The sequence below is a fragment of the Sciurus vulgaris genome, assembly GCF_902686455.1.
Source record: "Sciurus vulgaris genome assembly, chromosome: 10".
Lineage (NCBI taxonomy): Eukaryota > Metazoa > Chordata > Mammalia > Rodentia > Sciuridae > Sciurus > Sciurus vulgaris.
This window is the reverse complement of record NC_136470.1, coordinates 141,572,218-141,589,421: the sequence shown is the minus strand read 5'-3', so window position 1 is coordinate 141,589,421 and position 17,204 is coordinate 141,572,218. Positions and strand designations below refer to the sequence as shown.

Here is a 17,204-nt window from a genome sequence, read left to right as displayed (position 1 = left end):
GTATTTCTTCAAAACATGTCCTACAATTACCTCACTAAAGAATTCAAATGAAATTTGATGTTGGCGACACTTGGGGATTTGGGTTTTTTGTTGTTCTTGCCTGCATTTTTTGTTGTTTTCTTTTTGTGGTGTCCTTACAGGGCCGCTTTTCTTAGTTTGGTATATTTCTTTTTACTTCCAATCAATTCACACTGAATTTGAGGTTAGGTGAAATGAAAAATATTCTAATCACTCCCTCATCTATTGCCACTTTGGAAATAGGATTAAATAAAAAGCAAAGAATGCGATACTCCGAGAGCTGGCTGGTTGCTGAAGTCTTGCGGTGGGTGGAGGTTTGCATAACTCTGCCATTCTCCCCATCCACGCCCGCCCACTTCCCTACTGACGAGGGAGGGTTGGAAGAGCCGCTGCCACTTGGCGCCCATGGCTTTTATCATCTGGCAGCCTGGGCATGGGAGAAACATGCCTATCTGTATATTTAGACAGACAGACAGTCTTTTATCTGAAGTTGACAACAGCATTTCCTTTGATCAACCGTCTATGATCTTTTTCAACCAACCATTGTCCCTATGGTCCTTTAAATATTTTCATTTACTTCTCAAACTTAACCAGTTAAATGCTCAACATTGCAAGAGCTGCACCTGTTTTTTGCTCTTGTGGCTTGAATTATGATAGATCATGGATAAGGAACAGTTTCAGTTTTGCAGTGCTTTATCTGCATGTAACAGACAACTACGCATGAGAAAGGAAGTTAAGACTTATAGGTAAAAAAAACCACCACCAGTTTCCAGGAAAATGGCCACTTACTGCACTTGAACTTGGGTTCTCTCTCTCTCTCTCTCTCTCTCTCTCTCTCTCTCTCTCTCTCTCTCTCTCTCTCTCTTTCTCTCTCTCGCACTCCCTCCCCCCAGATGTTTACAGTCAGATTATCATTTAGTTTACATCCCAGAGACTTTAAATTAACTACATATAAAAGTAAGCGCCTGCCCCATGTATTGGTTTCACAGTTTTCTTCTGCATATAGTTTTTCTTCCGCTTTTTTTAATATCATTTAACCACATAGGAGATGTTTCCTCACGTACATGAGCACTACTTAACCAAGTATAGATTTTAAGAACTTAACTGTTCTAAAATATGCTTAACAGATAAATATGCATGTACATTAATTATTTAGGCATAGATGCACAAATTATAGCCTGTTTCCATGATTCCAAGTGTAGGCTTTGTGAATAATTTACCATTTCCCATAGAATTTATAAAGCAGAATGACTCTGGTGTTTCACAACTTCCTCTTTTGGTGCACTATCCTTTTGCTGAGGAAAAAAAAATGTAACGTGACTAAAGAAGAGGTCGGTAGAGAAACAGATCTGGAGGGGCTGGGAGTTCAGCTCACCAATGAAGCAGCAGCTTGATGAGCAGCTCTAGATAAGACGAAGAGGTAAGAAGAAAGCGGCATTTTTCATTTTGTGATTTGGATTATTATTTATATACCCCAATTTAAATGCTGACCAGTTTACAAAATAGGTTATATAGACCTGATACTTCCACTCAAGGAAGTAGTAAATGTTTGAAATGAAAACGTTTAATAAATCTACAGTTTCAATTTCATTCACAGCCTTCTGAAAAGCTGGAAAAATTTTAAGATTATCATTATCTCCAAATATGTTACCTGTAAAGCAAAATGTTTTCTTTCTTGTGTGTGAAGAGGCTTCTGGATGAACAATAGAGAACTTTCTTTCTTCCCCTACCATCGGTTTATCCCTAATATGCCTCGATTTTCTCACACGGATCTCTTGTTCATTTTGCAGAACCTTCCAGAAAAAAATACATTTTTTTAACCCACCGTGAAAATTCATTGAATTATTTTAAATGTAACATTTCAGTTTATTTGTCATATCATCATATGATGATGATACTTAAATTTAGAAAGAGTAATTTGTGAAGATAGCATGATTTTAAAGTCCAAATAAGATAAGTAAATCTAACTTTAGACATGATCTTCCTAGTAAGATTCATCGGTATTTATAATATTTAAAAATGGAGTAAGAACGAAAACCAAGATCATTTGAATAGTTGGAGCCCAAGCTCGGCTGAAGGGCTCCTGTCAGTCAGATCCCGGTGGGGACCTAGCAGGACTGTTTCTCCTTGTTTGGACAAGCCCAGGACAATGGCTGCTCAGATCAGCTCTGCGTAATGCAGCTGTCTTCAAGGGACAGCAATCTTTAAATCTTCCTTTTAAAAGCTGTTGGTTTCTTTATACTTCAGTGAAGACATTACCTGGCATTTCATTGAATGCAGCTTTTAAGAAAAATGGTGTTTTAAGTGAACCGTTCTTATCCTGCAGATGTGGAAGTCGTTCGCCCGAGCGCTCTGTCATTTAAACCTCGTGAGGTGAACACTATACATTCGCTGTTTGAGATGTGTTAAAGTAAATATCCCAAGTAAGATATCAGAATACTCATTTGACATGGTTTGTTTTTTAAATTAGACTAATCTCATGACTTTCTGGAGGAAAGTTCTTATTATCCCATCAATGAATGGATTTACCTTTTAAAACATTTTTGTAAATTTTGTGAAATGTGTAATAGAACTAATAGAACACATAGTCCTGTTGGTTGTATTACGTTACCTGGTACCCACTTTTTAAAAAAACCTATTTTCATGTAACATGCTATAACAATAGTTGGTATCTTTCGATTACAGGGAAAAGGAAAGCAGATTGGTAGTGTTATAAATTCAGGAAATGAACTATGGACACAACTTTGACATTTTTAGCTAGATAAGAATTTTAAAATTGTTGATCATTGTGAGAAACCCATTAAAATTGTGCAGCTTCGTCTTTACATTTCACGTAGTAATTAAACAGTGCTTCCATTAGAACTTATGTTAATTTAGTTCCTCTCTTAACACCCATGTCTCTTTCTTCAAACAATGGAGTATTTCTGAATGGACACAATTTTGAGTATGAGATATTTTGACATGGTGAACTCTTGAGTGTTGTGGGGAAGTTACAGAGAGTGGTGTGGCTCTATCTGGGGGACAAACAGCCCTGAGGAAATGGCCCAGGGACAGCAGCCTGCGTTGCTCTCCGCTGTAACTCAGGGCTGCAAGTGAAGGCCAAGGAGGCCCAGAAAATGCTGTCCTGAAGGAAGGACAGGTGTGCTGTTGTTCTTGGAAATTGCGAAGGTCTGAGTGAGCAGCCTAGTTGTAGCTTGTTGAAAATGAGTTCAGAATTTGTTCTCTCTTTGTGAAAATTCTATTTACAGAAGGAAAAACTGAGGGCTCCTCGGGTGGAGCTTCTAGGACATGCAGGGACGGTTGAGGGGACTTGCTTGTCAAGATTAGCATTGCGTGTCTTCTCATGGGCTGTCATTTTAAAAAAGCACTCAGAACCTGGCCCTGAATCCAACATTTTTAAGTGAAATTGGATACATTGTAAATAATTTTTTGCTCAAAAACAAATTTTGACTTTTGAACTGTGTAGTTCACTACATTTCGTGAGAGTATATTCATGCAATGACATTCAGGACAGAAACTTTCCTTGAGTCTTACGTAACTTGGAACTGCACAACTGCTCAGCATCATGGCGAAGCCTGGGGTCTTGTCTTAATAGGACATGGCTGGCCTTGGACTTGTGGGCCATCTTGCTGCAGGGCTGTGTGACTGCAGAGAGCCAGGGGGGCCCCAACTCTCTGTTAGTGGGTGTGTCCTCCTGCTTCCCAGAAGGACCTCCCAGTGTCCCCTGGAAGAAGACCAGCTTACAGAGGGCTCTCTCCCACCCTGACACATAGGAAAATACATTATTTTTCAAACAATGATTTCACTTGGGAACAAGCCTGCTATTTGTTTTTGACATAAATGACAAGACTTTCAAGAGAACATTGAAACATTTATTTTTCACTTAGTTGTTTTGTTTTTTTCTTCTTCCCATCGTTTTCCCATTTGCACCAGTGAAAAGGAGGAAGTCGGTCGCCTGAAAGAAAATTTATGGTTTGGGTACAAACTAGGAATGCTCTGATTTCAAAACCAAAACTCCTCTGAACCGAGATAATGTGGGTCTTTCCGCCTTTTAAAAGCAAATTTGTGTCCTCCTATGTCTGTGGAGCACCCATTTATCTTAATGAATGTGACTCCAAATAAGTGCCACAGTTACATTTTCATATCCACTCCACTAGAAATACATCCCAAAACAGGAAAATCACTGTGCTCACAAAATAGCTGCCATGAGAGTGAATGTGTCCTGCAATGGCAGAGCAGCATCTCACTTTCAAACGCAAAGTAGTTTGTGCAAATGTGAAAGATAAGCGAAAACCATTTTGTGTTCTGAATATTTCTACATAAAAAAATAAATGAAATGCAGTTTGGCTTATACATATGCACTGTAAAAAAATAGACTTTTAAATATACTGTTTGCTAATTTTTTAACCTTTAAAATGTAGATTATTTGTGTTTCAGAATTATTTTCCATCACTTTCCTGACAGGATTGATGTTTTTTACTATTTTTTTATGAACTAAAATTTGGCACTTAGATTTAGTGTTTTCAAAATTCTTTGCAGTTTTATTTTTTGCCATCAGACATGTATACCAAAAATAAGTTTTCATTTAATATTTTGTTATTTTTAACATTACCTAGGTAAATACCAGGTTTGTATTTTAAAATCAAAATTCAAGGAGAAATGACATTGGAATCATGAGTTAACCCTGGAACTGTGGAAAATAGATCATAAATCAAGTTAGCCTAAAGATGTTGCTCCATGAACTACTGTAAAATTTCACATCTCAGTATTATTTTGCTTTAAAAATGTCTTATTATAAGCCTTTAACTTTTTAAATTAGTAGTAGTTATCACATTCTCAAAATTATTCTCACTTTGGAAACAAATACATAGTAATACGGAAACAAATACATAGCAATACAATTTTGAAAAACAGCACCACAGTTTGTTCTGATTCTGGGAAAAAAACATAAAATTACTAGAATTTTATGAATTTACTTTCATTCATTTTATTTTCACTTTACACAAGAAAAGAATTTAAGCGGTTGCATTTATTCTTTGCCGTGGTGAACGGATCTGAATCAGAGGAGTAGCAGAAACACTCTCCATGAAATTAGGCTGCTTTCTAAATAAACAAACAAAAAAATCCTATATGTATGGTGGCAATGGTTGTTTTTAAAAAAGCTCACCAGAAATTCTTATTAATTTTTCAAAATATTTTTATTTAGGGATAACTTCAGGCTCAAAAAGTTTGTGAAAAATAAAAGTATAATGAATACCTTGAATACCTTTCTGTCCTTGATTAGATGTGGTTGCTCTCATTATTTTACCACGTTTGATATCTAATTCGCTCTTACTCTTTTTTTTATCCGTTTCTTCCGGTAACAATAATTCTTTTCCCCTGAGCCACTTGAGAGTAAGTTACTATGGCGTGGCCCTCTCATCCTGTGTGCAGCTCCCCAGAAGAGAGAGGCTTCCTTACAGACCAGTGGCTCATCATTGGCTGCCTCACAAATGTGCAGCAATTTATCTAATATTTGTCCATTTTCTAGTTTTGTTGCTTATCTGTTAATGCCCTTGATTGCGATTTCCCCTCTAGGGGATGATCCTGTCTAGAATGAGTTATCACATTTAGTTGCCACCTCTCTTTTTAAATTTTTAATTGACAAATAAAATTGCATGAATTTCCTGTGCATATCGTATTTGAAACATGTATATATTGTGGAATTTGAGCTAATTAACATAGGCTTTACCCCACCTACTTATTTTTTTTGTGGTGGGATAACAATGAAAATCTTCTTTCCTAGCAGTTTTCAATAATTCCATACATGTTACTAACCATAGTGGCGATGAGGTACCATAGATCTTGAGTGTCCTGTCCTTTATTCTCTTCTAACGTGGAACATTTCTATATCGTCTTTGTCTCTTATGAAATTGAAGATTTTAAAGAACACTGACACTTTTTAATTTACTTTTTAAATTTAAATTTATTTCTAATGGTACATAAAACAGAAGACTCACACACACACGGGCCACCATGTGATGTTTCAATACATATGTAGGTCATGGACATTGAATAATGTTCCAATCAGGGTGAGCCTGTTTATTTCCTCACATGTTTATCTTTTCTTTATGGTGCAAACATCGGTGCTGCTCTTGAAATACACAGTAGAGTACTGTTGCCTGTAGTATTTTCCCATTTTAATAGCACGTTTCTCATTTTGTGCTTGTGAGATTCCGTCATGATTCACTTGCAATTCTGTATTTCTTGCTAGAGCACTGCACAGGTGACGTGGCCTCTCATGCTGACACCTGTGGAGGCCCACGGTGCTCACCTGTCCCGCCTGGTGAGTGGCCTTTCATGCTGACACCTGTGGAGGCCCACGGTGCTCACCTGTCCCGCCTGGGAGACCTTGATGGTCTCCGTAGTGGAATGGCAACCGCTCACCAGCCCGCCCTGGGATTTAGCGTTGACAGTCAGTCTTTCCTATGAAGATGACAAGCTCATGCTCACTCGGCTTCATCGCTCCTCTGCTTCCCATTCTACTGTGGACACGAGAGCTTCTCCGCTGCTTGTTCAATGACATTAATCTTACGTTTCTCTGTTTCTTGTCCGAACTCCCGAACTCCGAGTTCTTCTACCATTCTTGCTGCCTTAATCATGCTGTCCCCTCTCCAGTCCACCCTTGCGGGGTGGCTGCCCTCCCCGTCCAGCGTCCTCCATGGATGCTGACGGCTTCACCGTGGAGACCCCGTTCACTGGCGCGGCAGAGCCAGAACTCCGTGGACCCGCCTCGGTCAGGCCACCGCCATAGCACGTCTTCGGCAGGGGCCATCGGGGGTCCCGCACCTCCTCCCGGTCGCCCGCCTCCCGGGACGCTCCGTCCGTAAATCGCCTGGATTCGTTCTTCCCTCTTCTTCCTTTCCTCCTTCCCTCCCTTCGCCTTTCTGACTCTCTGCTCAGGGTGGCCACGGTGTTAATTTCAAATACAGTTAAGTCTGTTTCCGTTCATTTCTCCTTACAGCTTTTATTGGTTTGCTTTTATTTTTTGAGTAGATCAATTTTTTAAATCTTTCTTTTTAAATTGTGGAGTCAAAGTGCTACTTACTCTAGTCATTTTTATTAAAGCTGATATGTTCTAATTTGAATGTTATTGATAGGATTCACAAATGTCTACTTGAGTTATTGATCAAAATTTTATTGTTGTATTTCAATTCTACACCGATCTACATTTAGTCTGATGTCCAAATATTTGATATTTAGCTATTCGATATCAAAGAATCCTGAATCTTGATCGCTCTTTGATATTCTAAAAAGTGACCATCAGAAAATAAAGTAGTTATTCATGGTCACACTGAGACTTGGTAAACCTTATGGATTTCAGAGACTTTTTTAAAGTTAAAGAAACTGGATTTTTGCAGTAACACTGGAAAACTTCTCTGCCTTTTGTATATGGTTATAGAATGTTCCTGTCCACCACCTCCCATGTTCGACTCCAGGAAACATGCTCTGATATTTGTGGTGGGAAGAGAAAGTGGGTCAGGGTCAAAAGTTTAATTTTCAGGTTCCAGTCTACACCATCTGACTGTGGGTCCTGAATAAGTCACTTTTCTCTGCCAAGAGTCACGCCCCACAACTTGACTTGTGAGAAGTCACATGGCCTTGACTTTCCGCCACTTCTGGTCTGGCCCTCAGCCGCCTCTGCTCACCGGTGCTCACGGGCACCTCACAATCCCCTGGCCCCAAGCAGAGCTGAAGCCCTCGCTGCATCCCCAGTCTGCTCAGTACAGCATCGCCTTGCCCCGGCTATGCAGGGGATTTCTTTCTGCCTTTTTCTCCTCTTTATTCATCTATCAGCAAGATTGGTTCATATCCAAAATAGCTGCGGACACTGGGCAGCTCTTACTTGTGCATTGGAGCAGGAGGTAGGATGCTGCCCTCTGGCTGGTTTGTGTGTGGTGCCGGGATTGCACCCTGGGCTCCCGCACGCCAGGAAGCCCTCCATCACCCCGCCGCATGCCCAGCCCTCCTCTCTTCCCTTGTTCAGCCTCCTGGGAAACTTTCTCTTCTCAAATCCTTGCCATGATCTAAGATACAAATCACATCACATGGCTCCGGGCTCAAGATCCTTCAGTTGATTTTTATTTTAATTAGGATAGAATTCAAATTCCTCACTGTGACTGTGTCTTGGTCTCTGCCTACCTGTGCTCCCTCCCAGCCTACCCTGCGCTCCTTCACTCACAAGGCCCTGGCTCCACTCCTCATTTTGCCCCCAGAGATTACTGGGAGCTCATTCCTGCCCCAGGGGCTTTGCAAATGCTCACTCCTCTCTGCTTGCCATGCTCCTCCCACACCTTCTGTGACACAGCCATTTCCTTATCCGGGTCTCTGCCCATATGTTCCTCCTAAGATGTGGTTCCCATGAACAACCACATATTTACAGAGTCCCTAGCCCAGTCACTCTCTACCATTAATACTGCAAAGTTTTTGGCTTTTTCTTTTTCAGTTCCAGGAATTGAACCTAGGGGTGCCGTAACCACTGAGCCACATCTCCAGCCCTTTCAATTTTTTATTTTGAGACAGGGTCTCACTAAGTTGCTGAGGCTGGTTTCAAACTTGCGATCCTTCTGCCTCAGTCTCCTGAGCTGCTAGACTGGCAGGTGTGGCCAGCCTGCCCAGCACAAAGTTGTGATCTCTCTCTCTTTATTCAACAATTGTCTGTTCTTCCTACTAAAGATGCAGGTTTCAGAGACGTGGGCCGTGAGGCCCGGGCCCAACTCTAGCTTCTACTCAAACGCATGGAGCATAGTTTGTGCTCAATATGAAAATGATGATCAAGTCAAAGACCTTAACGTTTCTGGATCTTTTATGACAATAAAGTGGGCAAAATAAAAGTAGCTGCATCCCAGGCTGTCCTGAGGAGGTCCTGGCCACAGCAGCTCTGCAAATGACCATGCCTCTGTCAAGTGGAGACACTGTGTTCACGTCTGAGTCCCCGGAACTGAAACCCAAAAGTAGTTGCTGGAGAAGCAAGCGGAGAAGCTCTCTCTGCTCTGTGTTGCCCTTTTCCCCTGAGTAAAAAGAGACAAGCGCACTGTGGTTGCCACTGACGTCTGAGAATCCCAGGGGCAGCACTCTGTGCGGCTCACCCCACCCTCCTTGCTCTTCCAACCAAGAAAAACAGGCCGGGTGCTTGGGCAGTCCAGGGTCGGGCCTCCTGGAGCCAGGTGGAGGCCGTGCCACCCAGCACCCTCCTGAGGAGCCATCCCTGGCTGGGCCATCTCTGCATGTGGTCCACAGGTTGCCTTTTGATGACTTCCTACAGCTAGTCTCGATTTTGAAGTGGATCGTAAAGCTACTCTGGGAAAACTGGTTTCTTGTACATTCAAAATACCAAGCTCAGAGATGTGAGCATGACCTGGTTCTTGAGATGATCAGACCCTAAATGGTAAGACAGTGACAGTCACAGCAGTAACAGCGTCACTATTACAGGTTGTACAGGTTTTGGAGTATCATGCGGCAGGCGCCTCACAGGATCAACTGAAGCAATGTCCTCAATAATCCTGTGAAAGGAGGACTGTTAGTCCCATTTCACAGATTTAACCCAAAAAGGAGAAATTCAGAGAGGCAGTAGTTTGAAAACGGTCACAAGATTGATCCCAGTGCATCTGTCTCTAGGCTGGCTCTTCCCCACGTGATCATGGCGCCTCCGCTATTTGTTTGAGAAGCTAAGAGGCAGATTTGTGGTTCAGATCTTGTTAAGAATTTGAAGATTTAATGGTGCAACCCTGACCCAGAAAAAAGAAACTTACACTCTAGTAGAAGAAAGATCAGAAGTAGATTTTCAGCCACAGCCTGAAAAATATCAGGTGTCACATGAAAGAGTGACACAGAGGTACCACAGGGCCAGGGACAGCACACAGGGCTCCAGTGTCCACCCCCAAATCGGCTCGTTAGCAGATAAGAAAAGTCCAGAAAAAATTCAGAGAAATGAAAACCGATGTTACTGTTGCCTGAGTTTAACGTGGAGCCCTTGCCTTCTGCTCTCCCGTCCCACCCAGAGGGGTTGGCGGCCTGTGGTTCATCTCAGGAAGTGGGCTGTGCCTCTTGTGAGAGTTTCTGTTTCCATCTGAAGGCAGGCAGATCCAGACCCACTTGTCCAGCACTGGGCACGGGCCCCTGCGCCCCAAGTTGGGGAAAGAGCGGCAGAGGAGGTCCAGGAGCCCTCGAGGAGCCTTTAGTTTAGAGGGAGAGGCGATGAGCAATGTCCGAGAGAGACATTTTAAAGGGGCTTTCAATGCAATATGCCCAAAAAAACGTAGCGGGACGGAAACTAGAGGAGGAAGGCTTTTCACCGCAGTGGCCTCTGAAAGGGGAAGGTTCCAGCCAAGCCCTGACAATGACAAGATGGAGTGCCCGAGGGCACTCAGACAGGAGGGGCCCAGGGAGAGCCATCGCCAGGCCCAGGGCAGGAAGGAGTGGCATAGTGCAGGGCAGACCGGAGGGCGCGTCTCAGAAGGAGGCGGGCCATGGGGACACGCCATCCTCGCTGACACCGACCTGGAAACTGTCGTGTGAAGAGGAGCAGACATAGCTCAGCAGGCTTTGTGGAGACGGATTTTTATGTTAGCTGGTCCTGAAAAGGCAGGTCTACCTTCAGAGGTCAACCACATTGACAAGGCAAGAGCCTGTCGTTTCTGTAACAGGTCAGCTTTGATCAAAGTGAGAAGGGCTCCAATATTATTTAAATTTGCCACCCTAAGATGTTCGGCAGAATTGCCATGGAGTAATTGACCCTCGTCCTAGCCGGTCAAAGTGTCACACTGACGTCTGGTAGTGGTGTTGCCATGACCTTGATTTTTGCACCCACGAGAGGCGGAAGGACTGGATTCCAGTCCCCCAGACCACGGACGTCCTGTGTTGGTGCCTCAGACCCAACATCATGACGCCTGGGCCTGTGTCAATCAATATCAGCCTGCTCTCCTGTAAATAGAAGCAACTTTGTCATTATCCACAGTATATGAATCTCCTCTGGCATTTTAAAATCATCCCAAGATTTCCAAATGATCCCAATCGTTACCTAGTACAGCCCAGCCTTAGTTGGACGTGACTTCTTTGGAGGGTGGAGAGGTAGAGGGAGGTGACTTGGAAGGGACAGCTCTTCTAGAGCTGACTGGAAGGGACATGTTTTAATTGAGTGAATGGACTCACCATGTGGGTCACACCCCACAAGTTAATGCCAACAGATACAGATTCTTCTATTTCTGGTTTGGGTCAAAAGCTGGCAATAGAAAATGTGCCAGGGGCCCTAGGACTGTGTGAGCGAGTGCAGTGACCACAGGTGGAACTGGGAGAGGCGCCATCGTGATCCCCAAGGCAAGCAGACGCACGCTTGGCGACTATGAGCTGGGCTTAGAGTGCTCCTGGTGAGACCCCAGCTCCTGACTGGTACTGTGGAGATGCAGGTGCCTTGGGTGCTGGCTGAGCAAGGCGGTCCACTGCCACGTGGGTGTGCAGGTACGCCACACCCCAAACTGTCACATACCGCAGAGCGCGAGGCGATGTGGGTCCCGAGGCCAGGAACTGTGAAGGTCTGCAGTGAGTCTCAGAGCAGCAGGGCAGAGTGGGCACTGCCGGCCTGCAGACTGATCCAGAAGCACCGTTCTCAGTGCTGTGAGGGCGTTAGGCTCCCTGCCCCACCAGCAGTAGGCGTCGTCTTTGTCTGTCATCTCTTGAGAGAGCGAGGGCGTGCGGACGTCTCTCTGCGTACCTGCTTCACTTCCTTTGGACATAAACCCAACAGTAGGATTGCTGGATCACACGGTTGTCCCATGTTTAATTTTGGGGGGACCCCCACACCGATTTCCATGGTGGCTACACCCTCTAACCAGTGGTGTGTGAGGGTTCCCTTTACTCTACATCCCTGTGAACAACTATTCTTCATCTTTCCACACTGGCCGTCCTCAGAGGAGTAGTTCATCACTAAGTGAGTTAGGTGTGCCCACCACAAAACAGATGGCTATGTGAGGTAACACAGCTGTTAATTAGCGAGCTCCAGCCATTCCTCAAGGCACCATACCGTACCTTAAGACATCGCGTTGTACACGATGAATACACAGCACTCCTTACGTGGATTAAAAAATAGATTCAAGAAATTAACGAGTGGCCTGCGTTTTTGACATGAGCTAGATTCAGGGAGGGAACGCGTGGATTTGGGGGCTTAGCTGATGGTGTGCTGGCTGCCCCCAGGGAGGGGATGCTAAGGATGCCTTCTCTGGAGGCGGGGGGCCTCCACCTTATTTGGTTTTGCACAGGGGACACTGGTGACCCCTCGAGCTAGAAGAGAGCCTTTCAAAAGTGTCACTATTCCCTCTGCCCTGGTTGATGCCACCGTTCCTGCCCAGGCTCTGCTCCTGAGCAGTACTCGGCAACGCATCCTCCTTACTCCTTCCCCTGCGCATCCCGAGCAGCTCCTGACTCAGAACGTCAGAGCGTCTCTGTCCTAGAGCGACACTACCTCATAAAAGGTAGCCGTGTATCTCTTAACACTTGTAATTTCATTTGAATCATGACATTTTTGAAGTGACCTGAAGTTTAAGAGGAGTTTATTTTTTTTAAATGGTCTATATTTTAAAATTCGCAATTACTATCTATTAAATAATAACAATAGCCATAATTGATCAAAGACCTCACCTCAATTAGGACAGTTTTCTTGAAGTCATTCATTATCCTCATTCCATGAAGAGAACATTGAATTCCAGAGGAAACTGCAACTTGAAGCCATTGTTCAGTATCTTGTGCTTAATAGACTCTAAAGTCCATCTTCATTACACAGGAGTGCGGCCCTGGGCAGAGGAGCAGCCTCTTCAACAATGCTCCATTTTCTTTACGGCCTGACTCTTCTAAATATTTCGAGGCCACCCAGGCCATGGTATCACACTGTGAGAGGGCCAGCAGCAGCAGCAGGACAGACAGAGGCAAGGTGGCAGCCACACCTGGGAATGGGCCCGGGTGCCATGCCTGGCATGGGCATACTTGTTGCCAATGGCCCCAAAGCCGTTGTGCTCCTCTTAGTCACCCTGCTATTCATTTAGTTATGAACTCAGTAGATTTACTTCATTTGGCTTCTTCTTCCATCACAGTGAGGAAAATATCCAAAGTTATGCCACAAATCATCCACGCTCTCCTTCTTCCCAATAAACACTGGGCCTGCCTCCTATGAATCACAGATTGGTGCCAAGCATGCCCTTTCCCACGAGTTTAAGATGAATGGGCATCTTCCAGTGCCCACATGGCATGCCTGCTACTTAGGGGCCCTGACAAATTACTTACAGTGTCTTCGAGATGGACCTACCAGAAATCCGTAAGAATAAACAGACTTCAAGGGCCTCCCAAGGGGAAAACTGTCCTGGCTAACTCTATAATTTAGACTGTTTTTAGAGAGGCCCAACTGTATAAAGAGAGGCTCGGTGTGGCCTGCTGCTTTGGTACAGTTAACTTTTTCTTTTCTTAATTTCAAAGGCTAAAGGACAAGTAGAAAAGTGTTTTTGCAGGAACGTGGGGATATGAAGCTGTAGAAGGAAGTTACACTGGGTGTGGGAGTTATAGACTGCTGCTCTACTGCTAGTCTAGAATAATCCCGCATAAGTGTCTTTACCATGCTATCTTTACCAGAATCAAGAAGTCCCTATTACAGGCCCTCAATACATTACTTAAATAAGCATGTAACACCTTATATCCAGGAGCAGAAAAGTAACTTTACAACCAGGAAAAAGGATTTTTTGAAGATCATTTAACTGTGGCAGGACGAAAGATAATACAATTGGATTTTCTTTTTCTTCAAATATCAATTCAAAAGCTGACATGTTATATGCCTCCAAAATATCAGAGGCTGGCTTTGTCCATAGATGTCATTGCTTTATAAGATTAAGCCCAGGAAGAGAATAAAAGTACCACCTCAGAGCACAGCGAGGGTGTAGCAATAATATTAGCCACAGATTTCTTCCAACTTTGCCCTTGGGGTTACATGATGGACATCCTGGCCCTTAACAGAAATGAAGTCACTATTTCTGGCAACAAGTAATAGCATTCTGTCCTTACAAATGAAGAGGAACACAGGCAGTGTAGACAGGTAGTCTGTGTACTTAGAGGACTCTCACTTGGCTGTAATTCTAGACATCTGAATTCAATCAAACAAAAGGGAGATTAGAAAACTTACGATAATCGTCTACTGAGTTTAGATTCACCACCTATACACTCTTAGTCTTCTCTTTTACCCCACTTGACATGTTTAGATTATTTACTGAACTGATCATCATTTACTAATTCACACTCAGTATCCTTGCTGGACTGTACGCTACACCGGTCTTTCTAACCTGATGCCTTCGGACCCTCGGGATGGCTAGAATCATGCCAGTGTTGAGTGACTGTGGGAACTAGGGAGGAAAGTTGATAGCAATATGGTTTGGAATGAAAATGAACCAATATCTGGTGACCCAGTGGCCTATGTGCAGAAAAATTTGAAAAAGGAAAAGACTGTTCCACATTGCTTGAAAAGACGTTTATTACTGGGAAGGCTGATGGATCAGGCCCTGTTACCAGCTTCTCATTGCTAACCCCACTGCAAAAATATGACCTTTCAGATGCACCGAGGTGTGGGCAGGAGGCCCACCTGGCCAGATGGTGAATTCACAAAGGTCACAAGTGAAGACTTTAACACCGACTTCAAAGTAAATTCAAATGTGGTGTGTCTTGTTCATTTGTTTGTGTTTATGATTTAACTATGTGAATTCATCAAAGGAATTTATAAAATATAGTCAAATTTGCAGAAGAGCATTTGGCTATCTCTTCATGTGAATACACATACCAGCAGTAGCCCAGGGCTGGGCTGGGGCTCGGTGGTGGAGTGCTTGCCTCACACGTGTGAGGCACTGGGTTTGATCCTCAGCATTGCATAAGAATAAATAAATACAATAAAGATTGTGTGCATCTACAACTAAAAATATTTTTTTTTTAAAAAAGGAGAAGAGGTCCAGGACAAGCTTGATGTCTCAGAGGCTCTGACATTCTCACGGGGGCTCAGAATCACAGTTTCTAAGCGAGGGATAAGGTACAAAATTCAAGCGAATGGCAACCTCTGTGTTTTAGAATATGTAGGATTGTCCTCTGTGATCCTGGTCACTTCTCTAGCTTTTGCTTAAGCCCAGAGACCAGGAATGTTCAAATATATTTTGTTTGCCTGAGAAGCACCATCTCTAATCAGGTGCATGACAAAATATCTTCTTGCTCCACCAATGTAGCTCCTGAGGAGTCCTCTGAATCCCTGGTTTCTAGACACACAAGAACACCAGCTTATCCAAACCTAACTCTATTTGAGACAGATTTTCCTGCACATAACACTAATTCTACCGAACTGAATAAACTTTACTTGCCAAAGGGAGAAACGGAGCCGGTCAGTGGATTGCTGATCCAAAGGAATTTCCATTTTCTAAACTCCGGGGCAAACTTGCGGCATATGGAAATCACCTGAGGGCCTTAAGAAAAGTCAATACATGGGGCCACTCCAGAAGTTGGTCTAATTGGTCTGGATTGCAGTTCACTGATCCGGAATGTAGCCAGAGTCAAGAACCACTGTGCTAGTTTCAGAGTTCTCATTTCTAGCACAATTATCACCCCCTAGACCTTTGCGAGGGCTCAAGAGAACGTGGGAAACCGAAGACCCTAATAATTCTGAATTCACCAAGTTCCATTCATCTTACCTCAGGAGGGAACCAGGAAGGGAAGGAAGTTAGGGTGGGGAGTCTGGGAAGGTGAGGAGGAGGGCTCCCTGCCCATTAGCAGGTCATTAAGGTCGACAAGCTATCCTCTGTCAAAGCAATCACTTTTGGTGGACTAAGCCTCGTTCTCACCTTAGTGTGAATGACTGTAATCAAATAATCTCCCTTTACCTAATGGACTGGCTGAAGGTCTAGGAGAGGCAAGGAGGAGAATCTGCAAGGTCCTCCGGGATGCACTGGGGCATCCAGGGAAGCTGACTGTCTGGCAGCCCCAGGATCCCGGAAGTGGACTTGGTACTTAGTAGGTTTTCCACAGGGTAGTTTAAAAAAATCTGAAAAGGAAATTTTCTCCACACTGCTGGGAAGTGATCTGTTGCTAGTGTTCATCTGATCAAGGCACTTGTCTAATGGCCCATGGTGGTTTTCTGTGACTATCTTTCTGCCATGAAGCTGTTAACATGCGTGGGATGGTTTCACCACTTGCCAGCTGCTTAGGGTCCGTGAAGAGCAGGCCTGGCCCACCCCGTGGTCCTTGCCATCTGCTTGGCACATGGTAAGCGTGCGGGCTTGTCGGAGTGAACTGAATTGTTACATTTGCTACACTCTTGTCCAGCAGTGTCCCCGCCGTGTGTCCCCCCACCGCTAGACCAGCCTGTGAACACCTGGAGGAGGACTCAGTAATCCCTGCATGCCCAGTGCCAAGCACAGCTTTTGGCATATTTTCAGTGCTCAATAAATACTTGTTAAACAAATTAAGAAGCAAAAGCCAGTGTCCTGATGTTTAAGTTAGGATATTAAAATTAATTTTCGACTATACTACTCAGCTCCCACCCTGGTGAATGAGGCACACAGGGAGATAAGAAAAAGATGGACATATGGAAGGCTGACCGGGGATTACTGGGACAAAAGTCATTTTTCTTCAACGTCCTGTTGGAACATCTCTTGAGACACGGTTTGAAGGTAATTTCAGGAAACCAGTGCGATAAGAAGAGTAAGAGGATCCAAGAACTGATGCAGAGAGAGAATGCGCACCATGGAGTAAAGAGAGAAATGGGACCTTAAACTCAAAGACAGGGAGCCAAAGAATGAAATGAGGGGACAGACGCAGACACGGGAAAGAGGAGCCGACCTGCCATCTTGAGGAGTAGAGGGAGAGGGCCACACTCGTGGTGGGCTTACTTCCCTACCTGGAACAAAATCAGTATGTAGAAATGTTTGGGTCCCAGTACATAATAGCTCCACTCTGACATTAATACCATGAGACCTGTCCCTACTATTGTAAAAAGATCACGCAGGAATTCTGGGCTCAGCAACAACACACAATTTTATGAGATCTTGGAAAGGGTTTCACAATATTGCAGGTAATTACTATTTTATAAGCAAAAGTAGATAACATGTATACTTTGATGTTCAGGCGACCTGGTTACCATC

At 43.9% G+C, this 17,204-nt stretch overlaps 1 protein-coding gene across 1 annotated transcript in view; it reads left to right on the top strand.

The window, feature by feature from the left end:
- The first annotated feature begins 1,317 nt into the window (after nucleotides 1–1,317).
- Nucleotides 1,318–17,204, top strand: part of MBNL1 (muscleblind like splicing regulator 1) — a 218,705-nt gene continuing 202,818 nt past the window's right edge. Inside the window, exon 1 of the mRNA XM_079100951.1 lies at nucleotides 1,318–1,438. The gene's annotated coding sequence lies outside the window, so the exon portion shown is untranslated. The remainder of the gene's footprint in view (nucleotides 1,439–17,204) is intronic.